A 14448-nucleotide genomic window follows, 5' to 3' on the forward strand; every position below is an offset into this window, starting at 1 on the left:
TTTATCCTTTCACACGTTGAGAGACATTTGGGTTGTTTCTGCTTTTTGACTATTATAAATAAAGCTGCTGTGAACGTTTGTGTACGAGTCTCTGTGTGGACATATATTTTCATTTCTCTTGGGTAAATACCTAAGACCAAAATGGCTGAGTTAAATGGCAGTTGTATGTTTTAACTTTTTAAGAAACTACCAAACTATTTCCCCACCAGCAGGGTGAGTGCCAGTTCCTCCATATCATCATCAACATTTGGTATGGTCAGTCTTTTTAAGTTTAGTCATTCTTATAGGTATATAGTATTTCATTGGAGTTTTAATTTGCATTTCTGTAATGACTAATAATGTTGAGCATCTTCCCACGTACTTATTTGCCATCTGTACGTCTCTAGTGAAGTGTGTGTTCAAAACTTGCCATTTTTTAATTGGGTTTTTTGTTTTATTACTGTTGAGTTTTGAGCATTCTTTATATATCTTCTGGATGTAAGCCCTTTATCAGATATGGGATTTCTCTTAACAGGATCCTCAGAGAGCAAAAATTTTTAATGTTGGTGAAGTTCAGTTTATTAGCTTTTTTCACGGTTCTTGCTTTTACTGTTGATCTAAGAAATATTTGCCTAGTCCAAAGGCTAAAAGATTATTCTCCTATGTATTCTTCTAGAATCTTTATAGTTCTAGGTTTTACATTTAAGTTTATTGTCCAGTGGAGTTAATTTTTGTATATGATGCAAGGTTCAAGGCATAGAGGAATGTTGTCCCCCTACACCCCAACCTTTCTTTGGCCCGTGGATATCCAGTTGTTCCTAAACCATTTGTTAAAAAGGGTATCCTTTCCACCATTGAAGTGCCTTTGCATCTTAGTTGAAAATCAATTCACCATATGTGTGTGAATCTATTTCTGAGCTCTTTATTCTGTTCCATTGACCTATGTATCTGTCCCTCCACCAATATCGCACTGTCTTGATTTTTGTAGCTTTAGAATAAGTCATGAAGTCAGGTAGTGTAAATCCTGCAACTTTGTTCTTTTTCAGAGTTGTTTAGACTACTCTGGGTTCCTTTAATTTCCATGTGAATGTTAGAATCATCTTGTCAATTTCTGTAAAAATACCTGCTGGAATTTTGATTTGGATCACGTTGAATCTGGAGATCAATTTGAAGAGAAATGACATCATAACAGTATTGAATCTTATAATTCATCAAAGCCCCATATTTCTCCATTTATTTGTCTCTCAGCAGTATTCCATTGTTTCAGTGTGTTGGTCTTGCACATTTAAAAGTAAATTTATCTGTAAATATTTTATATTTGTGATGCTATTTTAAAAGTATTTTTTATTTCATTTTACGATTGTTTTGCTAGTACATAAAAAGACGATTAAATTTTGTGTGTTGACTTTAAATCCTACAACTTTACTATACTCAATTAGTAATTCTAGTAGCTTTTTTGTAGATTTCATAGGATTTTCTACATAAATGATTATGTCATCTACTAAGAGGCAGTTTTCTTTTTCCTTTCTGATCTTGATACCTTTTATTGCTTTTTCTTGCTTTAGTGCACTGGCTAAAACCTACAGTACAAAGTTGATTAGAAATGGTGAGAACAGACATCCTTGCCTTGTTCCTGATCTTAGAGGGAAAGCATTCAATTTTTTGTCAAAGATTGTTTTTATAGCAATATTAGTTGAGGGTTGAAGCACAGATTCCAACTAGGCTTTCTTGTAAAAAGTGGAATAGTATTATGAATATTCAAGGCAGTAAATAAAAAGAAAGGTTTGCAGTCATCCTTTTCCTTTGTTATTTTAACTTTATTAATGTTTTCTGACAGACCTGTAAAATTTGATTTGTTTTTTTTGGTTTAGTATTGGATTTTTCCTCACATTTGTTTCTTGGCTCTATGAGTTAATTATTTTTCTCACATTCATTTGTTGGATGTGATTTTGAATTCCTTTCCCCCTAAATATATGACATATTTTTACGCTTTGAAAAACAAAGGTTTTTCAGAATAGACTGAGCCTGAATAGGACATATAAGATATTTAATACTGAGGCGATTTAGTCACATTATTGACATTTTAAAATGAAAAACCTTCTTTAGCTACCATAGCATCAGCACTTCTTTAAGTACCTTCCTTAATTTAACTTAAGACACTCTCAAAAGTCCACATTAGGGTCTTAAGTTGTGGACCCTCTTGAACGTTTCTGATTTCCTAAGTAATGACAAGCATTCAGGTACATTTTTTTAAATTCTATTTTTAACATCCCTGGAACACAAGTGGAGTTGGCAAGAGTCTCTTCATAAACCTCCCTCACTATCCTGTTCACCAAATTCTCCAGTAGAGGCAGGAATTCTAATAAGTTTCAGCAGAAACATTTCTAAAAGCCCAATTTTTTTTCTGTCCATTGGTTTGGAAAATCCTGTTTCTCTGTATTATAACTGAGATAATGAAAAAGTGAGAGGCTTATCTGATATATTTAAGGAAGGGTAGAATTTGTGTGTGTGTGTGTGTGTGTGTTACATGTTGTCTCAAAAACATAAGTGTATGTATGTATAAGGGTGATTCCTCCATCACTCACCTGATTCATTAACATATCATTTTCTTTATCCAAGCCCTTTCTAACAAGCCCAGTGACAGAGGTCAATCCTTTGTCAACCCTTTATGCCTAGATAATCAACTCAATAGAAAAAAGTCCATTATTTTAGGCCATCTTTTTCCTTTGATGTTGCTATGGGAAAGGTTTCTCTCATGTACTATGAAAGGATTTCTTATCCTCATTAATTGTTGAAGTTCTTCTATAATTCCTGTGGTGCTTATGAAAATGCTGTATAGATCCCTACCTAATTAGAATGCTTGTAAGTTAATTGGAAAACAATTTTTAAAAATCATAGTTTAAATGCTTGAGATCAGGCTAGAAATTTAAGGTTCGTTCCCTGCCCCTTGCCTTGCATCTGACTTCTTCTGGACATGAAATACCAGTATTCGTTTGCTGTTCAACTAAATGTAATGATACTGTATTGTGTGGCATAGATATCAGATATGACCTTTAATAAATGGAAACTGTTTTGCTTTCTTAAGAGAGTATTGGTTGAATTTTTATTTTTTATAAATCAAGATAGAAAATTGTTCATTTGAATATTTAGGAAAAGGAATTCTCATTTATTAACATCACAGGACTAAGTGTGAGTGGCTTGGTGCTAGAGGCTACATTTGTTAAAGTGGCATTTTACATTTGTATTTCTAAAAAGGAGCTCCAATTTATAAAGATCAAAAAGAGAAAAAGGAAAACAAAAAGGATGGTGGATATTTGGGCTAGTGTTAAATGAGTTCAGAAAATTTGCTATAGCATGACAATAGATGTATGTACTATTAGCATATAACATGAATTGTTACAGCCACTCTTTCTCTCTCTCTCTGTCTCTCCCTCCCTCCCTCTCCCATGATTAATCTTTTAGTTTTAGTTTTCTGTCCAAGCTCTAGGTAAAGATACCAGTGTGTACAAACATGGGACTTCATTACAGTCTTAGACCAGTACATCTTCATGCTAGTTTCAGGTTTCATTATTTTTAGAGGAAGTTATCCCAACTTTACCTTTTATATCTCTTAACATCTTCTGAAAGTCATCAGAATAAGTTTTCATGGGAAATTTGTCATCTGAAGAACTTGATTTTAAACATACATGATTATTTTCTTATTTTAAACTAAAATATGATAAACTAAATAAAACACTGATCCTTTTTTTTTTTTTTTTTGCGGTACGCGGGCCTCTCACTGCTGTGGCCTCTCCTGTTGCGGAGCACAGGCTCTGGACATGCAGGCCCAGCGGCCATGGCTCACGGGCCCAGCCGCTCCGCGGCACGTGGGATCCTCCCGGACCGGGGCACGAACCCGCGTCCCCTGCATCGGCAGGCGGACTCTCAACCGCTGTGCCACCAGGGAAGCCCAACACTGATCATTTTATAATGAGTTGTAATACAGAGTAAGAAAAGAATTGCCTCACATATCCACAGCTATTGTTTAGTGCTGTAAATGAAGTAGATTTCACCCTCATCCAAGACTAACTTCTTTCAACTTTATTGAGATTAAGATAAGTTTCTAGATGTACTGGGCTGTGTGTGACTTAGGGTTTTCTTAAGTAAGAGATATGTTTCATTATATCTTTATATGTAGTCTTTGAAATTTAAAAGGGAAGTTTTGAAAACAGTAAAATTTTACTTAATTCTTATTTGTATGCTTTCAAGTTGTCAGAAGCTTTTTTGGGGTGGAGGAGTGGTTATGTCTGTATATCTTTGCATAATACCTTTATCTTAATTCAGTGCATATATAATTCTGTTGTTCATAGTTTAGTTTTATAGACATGGTCAAGTTTAAATAATAGTTTACATTTTATTTATTTTAAAATTTATTTATTTTTGGCTGCATTGGGTCTTCGTTGCTGTGCGCGGGCTTTCTCTAGTTGGAGAGAGCAGGGGCTACTCTTCATTGCGGTGCAAGGGCTTCTCATTGTGGTGGCTTCTCTTGTTACGGAACGCGGGCTCTAGGCACGTGGGCTTCAGTAGTTGTGGTGCGTGGGCTCAGTAGTTGTGGCTCGCGGGCTCTAGAGCGCAGGCTCAGTAGTTGTGGTGCATGGGCTTAGTTGCTCCACAGCATGTGGGATCTTCCCGGACCAGTGATCAAACCCGTGTCCCCTGCATTGGCAGGCGGATTCTTAACCACTGAGCCACCAGGGAAGTCCCAATAGTTTACATTTTATACCTATTATTCTGTGTTGTTTTCTAAAGCATTTTACAGTGCAGTAAAAATCTCAGTGCTATTCTCATAGGGTTCTGGTCCTGGAGGCTCCACTTACCAGCCATAATCCATAAAACCAAGAAGGATTGAAGCTTGTCAACATAACTTTTAATCAACTCAAGGATTGTTATGGAAAGTCTCGGAGCCACAGGGCTGTCCATCTCCACCGGGCTTGGTATTAGTTGCCTCTTGCAGTTCAGACAGCCCAAGAAGTGTGTGAAGCTGTGAGGCTGAGTCACATACAGTTTTCACTTTGACACTGCGGAATGGCTGAAAGATGTCTTTTGTATTTTAACTATGAATTCCATGCAGCAGCCATATGTGAAATGTAAGGAATATAACTGTTATTCTGAGGCAGTTATTTTATAGTCAGTGCAGCTGGGTTATTCTCTGCCTCAGAACTTGGTTCCATCCCTGCTGAGGGACTGGGTGCCATTAGTCACAGTCTCATACTCTAGGCTTTCTGAGCTTCAATTTTTAAGTTTCTTTACAGCCCAGGAAATATAAAATTGGTGTAAAATTGGTGTTTGTATTCATATACATATTCTGTTAGTGCAAAGAAATAGTGATCTCATTTTTGAAATATTTGAAAATCCATCAAACCATTCCCTCAGACTTTTTTAAATTAAAAAAAGTAGAATACTTTTCCTTTTTAGGTATATTGAGCTTGGATTGTTATTTGTTACTTAAAAATATCTTTGAAATGCCTAATAATGTGTCAATTTTAATTTTTAGGGTATATTAAATTTAATGATAAAGTATTTATTTGGGGTCTCTTAGGAAATACTGAGAAAACTAGGAAAACTGATTTGTTTTGTTCACGACTGATGATGTTTTAGAAAATGTGTGGCTCATTAGATCAACACTTTTTACTAAAGGAAATTACTTAACATCCATATTTTAAATCTCTAAAATATCTGAAGTATTACATCAGATATAGATGCAGGCCTAGAACTGAGTATTGTAGTTTAGTGGCTTCCAAACTTACCACCATGACCTGTAGGAATGTCGGAAGTGTACTTTCATTGAGTTCCAGCACACATACACATATGTGTATTTATACACACACAACATAAACCAAAGTTTCAAAATAAATATGATTTTCCATTCTGTTCAGTTTATTTTTCCGTTGATTTAGTTTTTAAATGTGGGTCTCAACCCACTAAATTAACTTCTCTGTTTGGAAAATGGGTCACGACTCATAGTTTGGCAGACACTGCTGCAGGGTAGGACTTGTCCAGCTAATGCTGCCATTTGCCACATTGATGCAGTGCAGGCAATGGTGAGGAAGCTTACCTGCCCCTGAGTTGATGGTAGTCCTCGGAGTGGCTTTGGAGGGGAAGAAAGTGATGTGATGTCATAGTTGCTGGGGAGAAGGAGGAAGAGAGTATAAGAAAAGATAAACGAGAAGTGACTTAAGATGTTTCATGGAGCCAAGCAAAGCTATTTTCTATTTCAAAAGGACCCTAATTCTCATGAACAGAAGAGAGACTTCTGTGCCTACTCTGTCTTCCAAGTGATTTCATGTATTTTGAGGCTAGAAAGACAAAGTTTAGATCCCCATAGATGAATAAAACAGAAAGAAACGGAGATGAGTGAGAGAAAGCAGTGGAAGCAGATCTAGATTAGTGTGCCATATTCATTGAATAATTGCTCAGTTTTCTGTAGTACTGTGAGTGGAGAGGCAAATTTTCAGTGTCTCATGTTGCAGTAATCAGAGCGGACATGGGTATTTCTTTGTTGAAAGCAGATTCAAAAGGTGAAAAAAAACTTAAAAAAAAAAAAACACCTCACAAACTGTCATGGAAGCCAAAAGTCTCTTTACTTATATGCAAAAACTATTAAGTTGCTGACAGCATTTTATCCTGCACACTTGCTGACAGAGTGCTTCAGAACCACTGCTGGGCTCTCTAGTGAGCCCATCTAGTAACTTTCTGGATGTTAAAAATCATGCATTGTTACCGACAAATCACATCGAAACTGCAGACTTAGGGTTCCAGAAAGTATTCAATAGCAGTAGTTTTCCTGCCATTTTTACCAAGGTGCTTTTGGCCGTGTTATTGCCAAAACTGAGTAACACTTAAGGCCTGTGGTCATACATGTTTCAGTTTCAGTATTCTTACCTTCATGTCCTTAAAAAACTTATCTGTTTACAAAAATATGAGTCCCATAGGGCTGGGCTGTGTCTTGTGTACTTCTGTATCCTCAGCAATTAGCCTAGTGCCTGAGACATAAAAACACTAAATAAATATTTAACATTATTATTGAAGAATGCCTAGAAAACCAAATATTGCTTTTTTTTTAAAATTGAGGTATAGTTGATATATAGCATATTAGTTTCAGGTGTAAAACATAATGATCCAATATTGTACACGTTGCAAAATGATCACCACAATAAGTCTACTTAACATCCATCCGCTTACATGGTTACAAAACAGTTTCTTCTTGTGATGAGAACTTTTAAGATCTACTCTTTTAGCAACTTCCAAATATACGATACAGTATTATTAACTATAGTCACCCTGCTGTTAACATTACATCTCCAGAACGTATCTACCTTATAATTGGAAGTTTGTACCTTTTGACCCCCTTCTTCATCCATTTCTCCCACCCTCACCCACTGCTTGCGGCAACAACTAACCTGTTCTCTGTATCTGTGAGCTTGTTGTTGTTGTTTTTTTAAACCATCAAGTATTTACCATGAAGTTCATTAAAGTATTTAAAACTCTGGTTCTAATTACATACATATTTACTGCATTAAAACTTTATTTTCTCATCTCTTGAGCTGGGATTATCTTTGAGGCAATATAAATTAATTTTACTTTCTAATTTAAGATTGTGGTTGTAAATTGTTATTAACATCAGTAAGTTTATTTGAAATGTAGATTGTGTGAATTATTCTGAGAACATTTTAAATCTAGTCCTCAAATTATTTTCCAACTAAGAAAGCATTTTTCTTAGCTGGATATTCCAATTACTTTCAATCTCTCTTGAGCTAGCCACTTTATAGAAAAATATGAAAAATCATTTTAGCATATTCTAGTTTTTTTGAAAACCAGATCTATCATATCAAGCTGTCTTCTTGTTACATGTGATTTGGAGAGAAAAAGACTAAACAGTTCCTTTTTGTAATTTTGAAATGTTCTCAAGAAAGGAGATGGTATCATGCTTACTTACATATTTATAATGCAATGGACATCCTATTTTGGTGAAAGGAAATAACATGGTGTTTCTTATCCTGTTGGGTTTTTTCCCTACCAATGTTTTACTTCTAAAAAGAATTTCAAACGCACTGACAACCATGTAAATAGAAAAGATAATATCTAAAATGACTCTTGTAGAAGTCATATTTCTGACAAATGCCATGGTTTCTGATCTAGATTGTACATTAGACATCTAGAAGTTATATATTTCACTTTTTTCCCACAAAAGGAGAAAAATAATTTCTCCAGTAAGTAGTCAGTTAGGAAGGAATATTACTTGTCCGCTTGCCTAATAAAATTTGAAAAAGCAACCCCGCCCCCCTCTCCCCTCCCCATGGCAGAGGTGGCAATAAAGACCCATTTCAAGTGTATCATGGCCATGATTCAGGCAGCTAGGGAAGCTCCAGACCGGTGTTCTCTTTGTTAACCCTTCAAGAACAATAACAAACTATGAAACTCTGAGACTAGATAATACAAATCCATTAAGGTTGCCAGTGATTTGTAATGGGCACTATTAAAGTTGGTACCTTGAGCACCTTCAGAAGTTTCAGACTACTGCAGTAAGTGATATTCCATCATAAGTAGATACGGCAATTGTAAGTTATGGGTAGGAGGGATCCTTCTTTTTTTTTTTCTTTGAATTTTATTTTAGTTTTTTATACAGCACGTTCTTATTAGTTATCCACTTTATACATATTAGTGTATATATGTCAATCCCAATCTCCCAGATCATCACAGGACCACCACCACCCCCTGCTGCTTTCCCCCTTTGGTGTCCATACATTTGTTCTCTACATCTCTGTCTCAATTTCTTCCCTGCAAACTGGTTCACGTATACCATTTTTCTAGGTTCCACATATATGTGTTAATATATGATAATTATTTTTCTCTTTCTGACTTACTTCACTCTGTATGACAGTCTCTAGATCCATCCATGTCTCTACAGATGACGCAGTTTCGTTCCTTTTTATGGCTGAGTAATATTCCATTGTAGAGATATACCACATCATCTTCTTTTTTTTTTTTTTTTTGCGGTACACGGGCCTCTCACTGTTGTGGCCTCTCCCGTTGCGGGGCACAGGCTCCGGACGCGCAGGCTCAGCGGCCATGGCTCACGGGCCCAGCTGCTCCACGGCACATGGGATCTTCCCGAACCGGGGCATGAACCCGTGTCCCCTGCATCGGCAGGTGGACTCCCAACCACTGCGCCACCAGGGAAGCCCTGTACTACATCTTCTTTATCCATTTTTCTGTCGATGGGCATCTAGGTTGCTTCCATGACCTGGCTATTGTAAACAGTGCTGCAATGAACATTGGGGTGCATGTGTCTTTTTGAATTATGGTTTTCTCAGGGTATATGCCCAGTAGTGGGATTCTTGGGTCATATGGTAATTCTATTTTTACTTTTTTAAGGAACCTCCATACTGTTCTCCATAGTGGCTGTATCAATTTACATTCCCACCAACAGTGCAAGAGGGTTCCCTTTTCTCCACACCCTTTCCAGCATTTGTTGTTTGTAGATTTTCTGATAAAGCCCATTCTAACTGGTGTGAGGTGATACCTCACTGTAGTTTTGATTAGCATTTCTCTAATAATTAGTGATGTTGAGCAGCTTTTCATGTGCTTCTTGGCCATCTGTATGTCTTCTTTGGAGAAATGTCTATTAAGGTCTTCTGCCCACTTTTGGATTGGGTTGTTTGTTTTTTTGATATTGAGCTGCATGAGCTGTTTATATATTTTGGAGATTAATCTTTGGTCCGTTGATTCATTGGTAAGTATTTTCTCCCATTCTGAGGGTTGTCTTTTCGTCTTGTTTGTAGTTTCCTTTGCTTTGCAAAAGCTTTTAAGTTTCATTAGGTCCAATTCGTTTATTTTTGTTTTTATTTCCATCACTCTAGGAGGTGGATCAAAAAAGATCTTGCTGTGATTTATGTCAAAGAGTGTTCTTCCTGTGTTTTACTCTAAGAGTTTTATAGTGTCTGGTCTTACATTTAGGTCTCTAATCCATTTTGAGTTTATTTTTGTGTATGGTGTTAGGGAGTGTTCTAATTTCATTCTTTTACATGTAGCTCTCCAGTTTTCCCAGCACACTTACTGAAGAGACTGTCTTTTCTCCATTGTATATCCTTGCCTCCTTTGTCATAGAATAGTTGACCATAGGTGCATGGGTTTATCTCTGAGCTTTCTCTCCTGTTCCATTGATCTATATTTCTGTTTTTGTGCCAGCACCATTCTGTCTTGATTACCGTAGCTTTGTAGTGTAGTCTGAAGTCTGGGAGCCTGATTCCTCCAGCTCTGTTTTTCGTTCTCAAGATTGCTTTGGCTATTCAGGGTCTTTTGTGTTTCCATACAAATTGTAAAATTTTTTGTTCTAGCTCTGTGAAAAATGCCATTGGTAGTTTGATAGGGATTGCATTGAATCTGTAGTTTGCTTTGGGTAGTATGGTCATTTCTACAATATTGATTCTTCCAAATCAAGAACATGGTATATCTTCCCATCTGTTTGTATCATCTTTAATTTCTTTCATCAGTGTCTTATAGTTTCCTGCATACAGGTCTTTTGTCTCCCTAGGTAGGTTTATTCCTAGGTATTTTATTCTTTTTCTTGCAGTGGTAAATGGGAGTGTTTCCTTAATTTCTCCTTCAGATTTCTCATCATTAGTGTATAAAAATGCAAGAGATTTCTGTGCCTTAATTTTGTGTCCTACAGCTTTACCAAATTCATTGATTAGCTCTAGTAGTTTTCTGGTGGCATCTTCAGGATTCTCTATGTATAGTATCATGTCATCTGAAAACAGTGACAGTTTTACTTCTTCTCTTCCAATTTGGATTCCTTTTATTTCTTTTGCTTCTCTGATTGCTGTGGCTCTGACTTCCAAAACTATGTTGAATAGTAGTGGTGGGAGTGGACATCCTTGTCTTGTTCCTGATCTTAGAGGAAATGCTTTCAGTTTTTCACCATTGAGAATGATGTTTGCTGTGGGTTTGTTGCATATGGCCTTTATTATGTTGAGGGTAGGTTCCCTCTATGCCCACTTTCTGGAGAGTTTTTATCATAAATGGGTGTTGAATTTTGTCAAAAACTTTTTCTGTATCTATTGAGATGATCATATGATTTTTCTTCTTCAGTTTGTTAATATGGTATATCACATTGATTGATTTGCGTATATTGAAGAATCCTTGCATCCCTGGACTAAATCCCACTTGATCATGGTGTACGATCCTTTTAATGTATTGTTGGATTCTGTTTGCTAGTATTTTGTTGAGGATTTTTGCATCTATATTCATCAGAGATATTGGTCTGTAATTTTCTTTTTTTTTAGTATCTTTGTCTGGTTTTGGTATCAGGGTGATGGTGGCCTCGTAGAATGAGTTTGGGCATGTTCCTTCCTCTGCAATTTTTTGGAAGAGTTTGAGAAGGTTGGGTTTTAGCTCTTCTCTAAATGTTTGATAGAATTCACCTGTGAAGCCATCTGGTCCTGGACTTCTCTTTGTTGGAAAATTTTTAATCACAGTTTCAATTTCATTATTTATGATGGGTCTGTTTATATTTTCTGTTTCTTCCTGGTTCAGTCTTGGAAGGTTATACCTTTCTAAGAATTTCTCCATTTCTTGCCAGTTGGCATTTTATTGGCATAGAGTTGCTTGTAGTAGCCTGTTAGGATGCTTTGTATTTCTGCAGTGTCTGTTGTAACTTCTCCTTTTTCATTTCTAATTTTATTGATTTGAGTCCTCTCCCTCTTTTTCTTGATAAGTCTGACTAATGGTTTTTCAATTTTGTTTATCTTTGAAAGAGCCAGCTTTTAGTTTTATTGATCTTTGCTATTGTTTTCTTTGTTTCTATTTCATTTATTTCTGCTCTGATCTTTATGATTTCTTTCCTTCTACTAACTTTGGATTTTGTTTGTTCTACTTTCTCTAGTTCCTTTAGGTGTAAGGTTAGATTGTTTATTTGAGATTTTTCTTGTTTCTTGAGTTAGGATTGTATTGCTATAAACTTCCCTCCTAGAACTGCTTTTGCTGCATCCCATAGGTTTCGGTTCATTGTGTTTTCATTGTCATTTGTCTCTAGGTAATTTTTGATTTCCTCTTTGATTTCCTCAATGATCTCTTGGTTATTTAGTAACGTATCATTTAGCCTCCATGTGTTTGTGTTTTTTACGTTTTTTCTCTGTAATTGATTTCTAATCTCATAGCGTTATGGTCAGGAAAGATGCTTGATATGATTTCAATTTTCTTAAATTTATTGAGGCTTCATTTGTGACCCAAGATGTGATCTATCCTGGAGAATGTTCCATGCGCACTTGAGAAGAAAGTGTAATCTGCTGTTTTGGGATGGAATGTCCTATTAATATCAATTAAATCTGTCTGGTCTATTGTGTCATTTAAAGCTTCTGTTTCCTTATTTTCTGTTTGGATGATCTGTCCATTGGTGTAAGTGAGGTGTTAAAGTCCTCCACTATTATTGTGTTACTGTCAATTTCCTCTTTTATAGCTGTTAGCAGTTGCTTTATGTATTGAGGTGCTCCTTTGTTGGGTGCATATATATTTACAATTGTTATATCTTCTTCTTGGATTGATCCCTTGATCATTAGGTAGTGTCCTTCCTTGTCTCTTGTAACATTCTTTATTTTAAAGTCTATTTTATCTGATATGAGTATTGCTAATCCAGCGTTCTTTTGATTTCCATTTGCATGGAATATTTTTTTTCATCCCCTCACTTTCAGTCTGTATGTGTCCCTAGGTCTGAAGTGGGTCTCTTGTAGACAGTATATATATGGGTCTTGTTTTTGTATCCATTCAGCGAGCCTGTGTCTTTTGGTTGGAGCATTTAATCCATTCACGTTTAAGGTAATTATCGATATGCATGTTCCTATGACCATTTTCTTAATTGTTTTGGGTTTGTTTTTGTAGGTCCTTTTCTTCTCTTGTGTTTCCCAGTTGGAGAAGTTCCTTTAGCATTTGTTGTAGAGCTGGTTTCGTGGTGCTGAATTCTCTTAGCTTTTGCTTGTCTCTAAAGCTTTTGATTTCTCCAGTGAATCTGAATGAGATCCTTCTGGATAGAGTAATCTTGGTTGTAGGTTCTTCCTTTTCATCACTTTAAGTATATCATGCCACTCCCTTCTGGCTTGTAGAGTTGCTGCTGAGAAATCAACTGTTAACCTTATGGGAGTTCCCTTGTATGTTATTTGTTGTTTTTCCCATGCTGCTTTCAGTAATTTGTCTTTAATTTCTGCGAATTTCATTACTATGTGTCTCGGAGTGTTTCTCCTTGGGTTTATCCTGCCTGGGGCTCTCTGTGCTTCCTGGACTTGGGTAGCTATTTCCTTTCCCATGTTAGGGAAGTTTTTGACTATAATCTCTTCAAATATTTTCTTGCGTCCTTTCTCTCTGTCTTCTACTTCTGGGACCCCTATAATTCGAATGTTGTTGTGTTTAATGTTGTCCCAGAGGTCTCTTAGTCTGTCTTCATTTCTTTTCATTCTTTTTCTTTATTCTGTTCTGCAGCAGTGAATTCCACCATTCTGTGTTCCAGGTCACTTACCCATTCTTCTTCCTCAGTCATTCTGCTGTTGATCCCTTCTAGTGTATTTTTCATTTCAGTTCTTGTATTGTTCACCTCTGTTCATTAATTCTTCTTCATCTCTGTTTATTTGTTCTTTAATTCTTCCACGTCTTGTTAAACATTTCTTGCATCTTCTCGATCTTTGCCTCCATTCTTTTTCTGAGGTCCTGGATCATCTTCCTTATAATTATTCTGAATTCTTTTTCTGGACGTTTGCCTATCTCCACTTCGTTTGGTTTTTTGCCTGGGGTTTTATCTTGTTCCTTCTTCTGATACATAGACCTCTGCCTTTTCATCTTGTCTATCTTTCTATGAATGTGCTTTTTGTTCCACAGGCTGCAGGATTGTAGTTCTTCTTGCTTCTGCTGTCTGCCCTCTGGTGGAAGAGGCTATCTAAGAGGCTTGAGCAAGTTTCCTGATGCGAGGGACTGGTGGTGGGTAGAGCTGGGTGTTGCTCTGGTGGGCAGAGCTCAGTAAAACTTTAATCTACTTGTCTGCTGATGGGTGGGGCTGGGTTCCTCCCTATTGGTTGTTTGGCCTGAGGCGACCCAACATTGGAGACTACCTGGGCTCTTTGCTGGGGCTAATGGTGGAGTCTGGGAGGGCTCCCGCCAAGGAGTACTTCCCAGAATTTCTGCGGCCAGTGTCCTTGTCCTCACGATGAGACACAGCCGTCCCCCGCCTCTGCAGGAGACCCTCCAACACTAGCAGGTAGGTCTGGTTCAGTCTCCTATGGGGTCACTGCGCCTTCCACTGGGTCCTGATGCACACACTACTTTGTGTGTGCCCTCCAAGAGTGGAGTCTGTTTTTCCCAGTCCTGTTGTAGTCCTGCAATGAAATCCCACCAGCCTTCAAAGTCTGATTATCTAGGAATTCCTCCTCCCGTTGCCAGACCCCCAGG

General features: G+C 37.0%; 1 protein-coding gene across 1 annotated transcript in view; it reads left to right on the top strand.

The window, feature by feature from the left end:
- The window catches only part of RNGTT (RNA guanylyltransferase and 5'-phosphatase), a 220623-nt gene that overhangs the window by 171977 nt on the left and 34198 nt on the right, over positions 1–14448 (top strand).

The sequence above is a fragment of the Phocoena sinus genome, chromosome 12 (genome assembly GCF_008692025.1).
Source record: "Phocoena sinus isolate mPhoSin1 chromosome 12, mPhoSin1.pri, whole genome shotgun sequence".
Taxonomy (NCBI): domain Eukaryota; kingdom Metazoa; phylum Chordata; class Mammalia; order Artiodactyla; family Phocoenidae; genus Phocoena; species Phocoena sinus.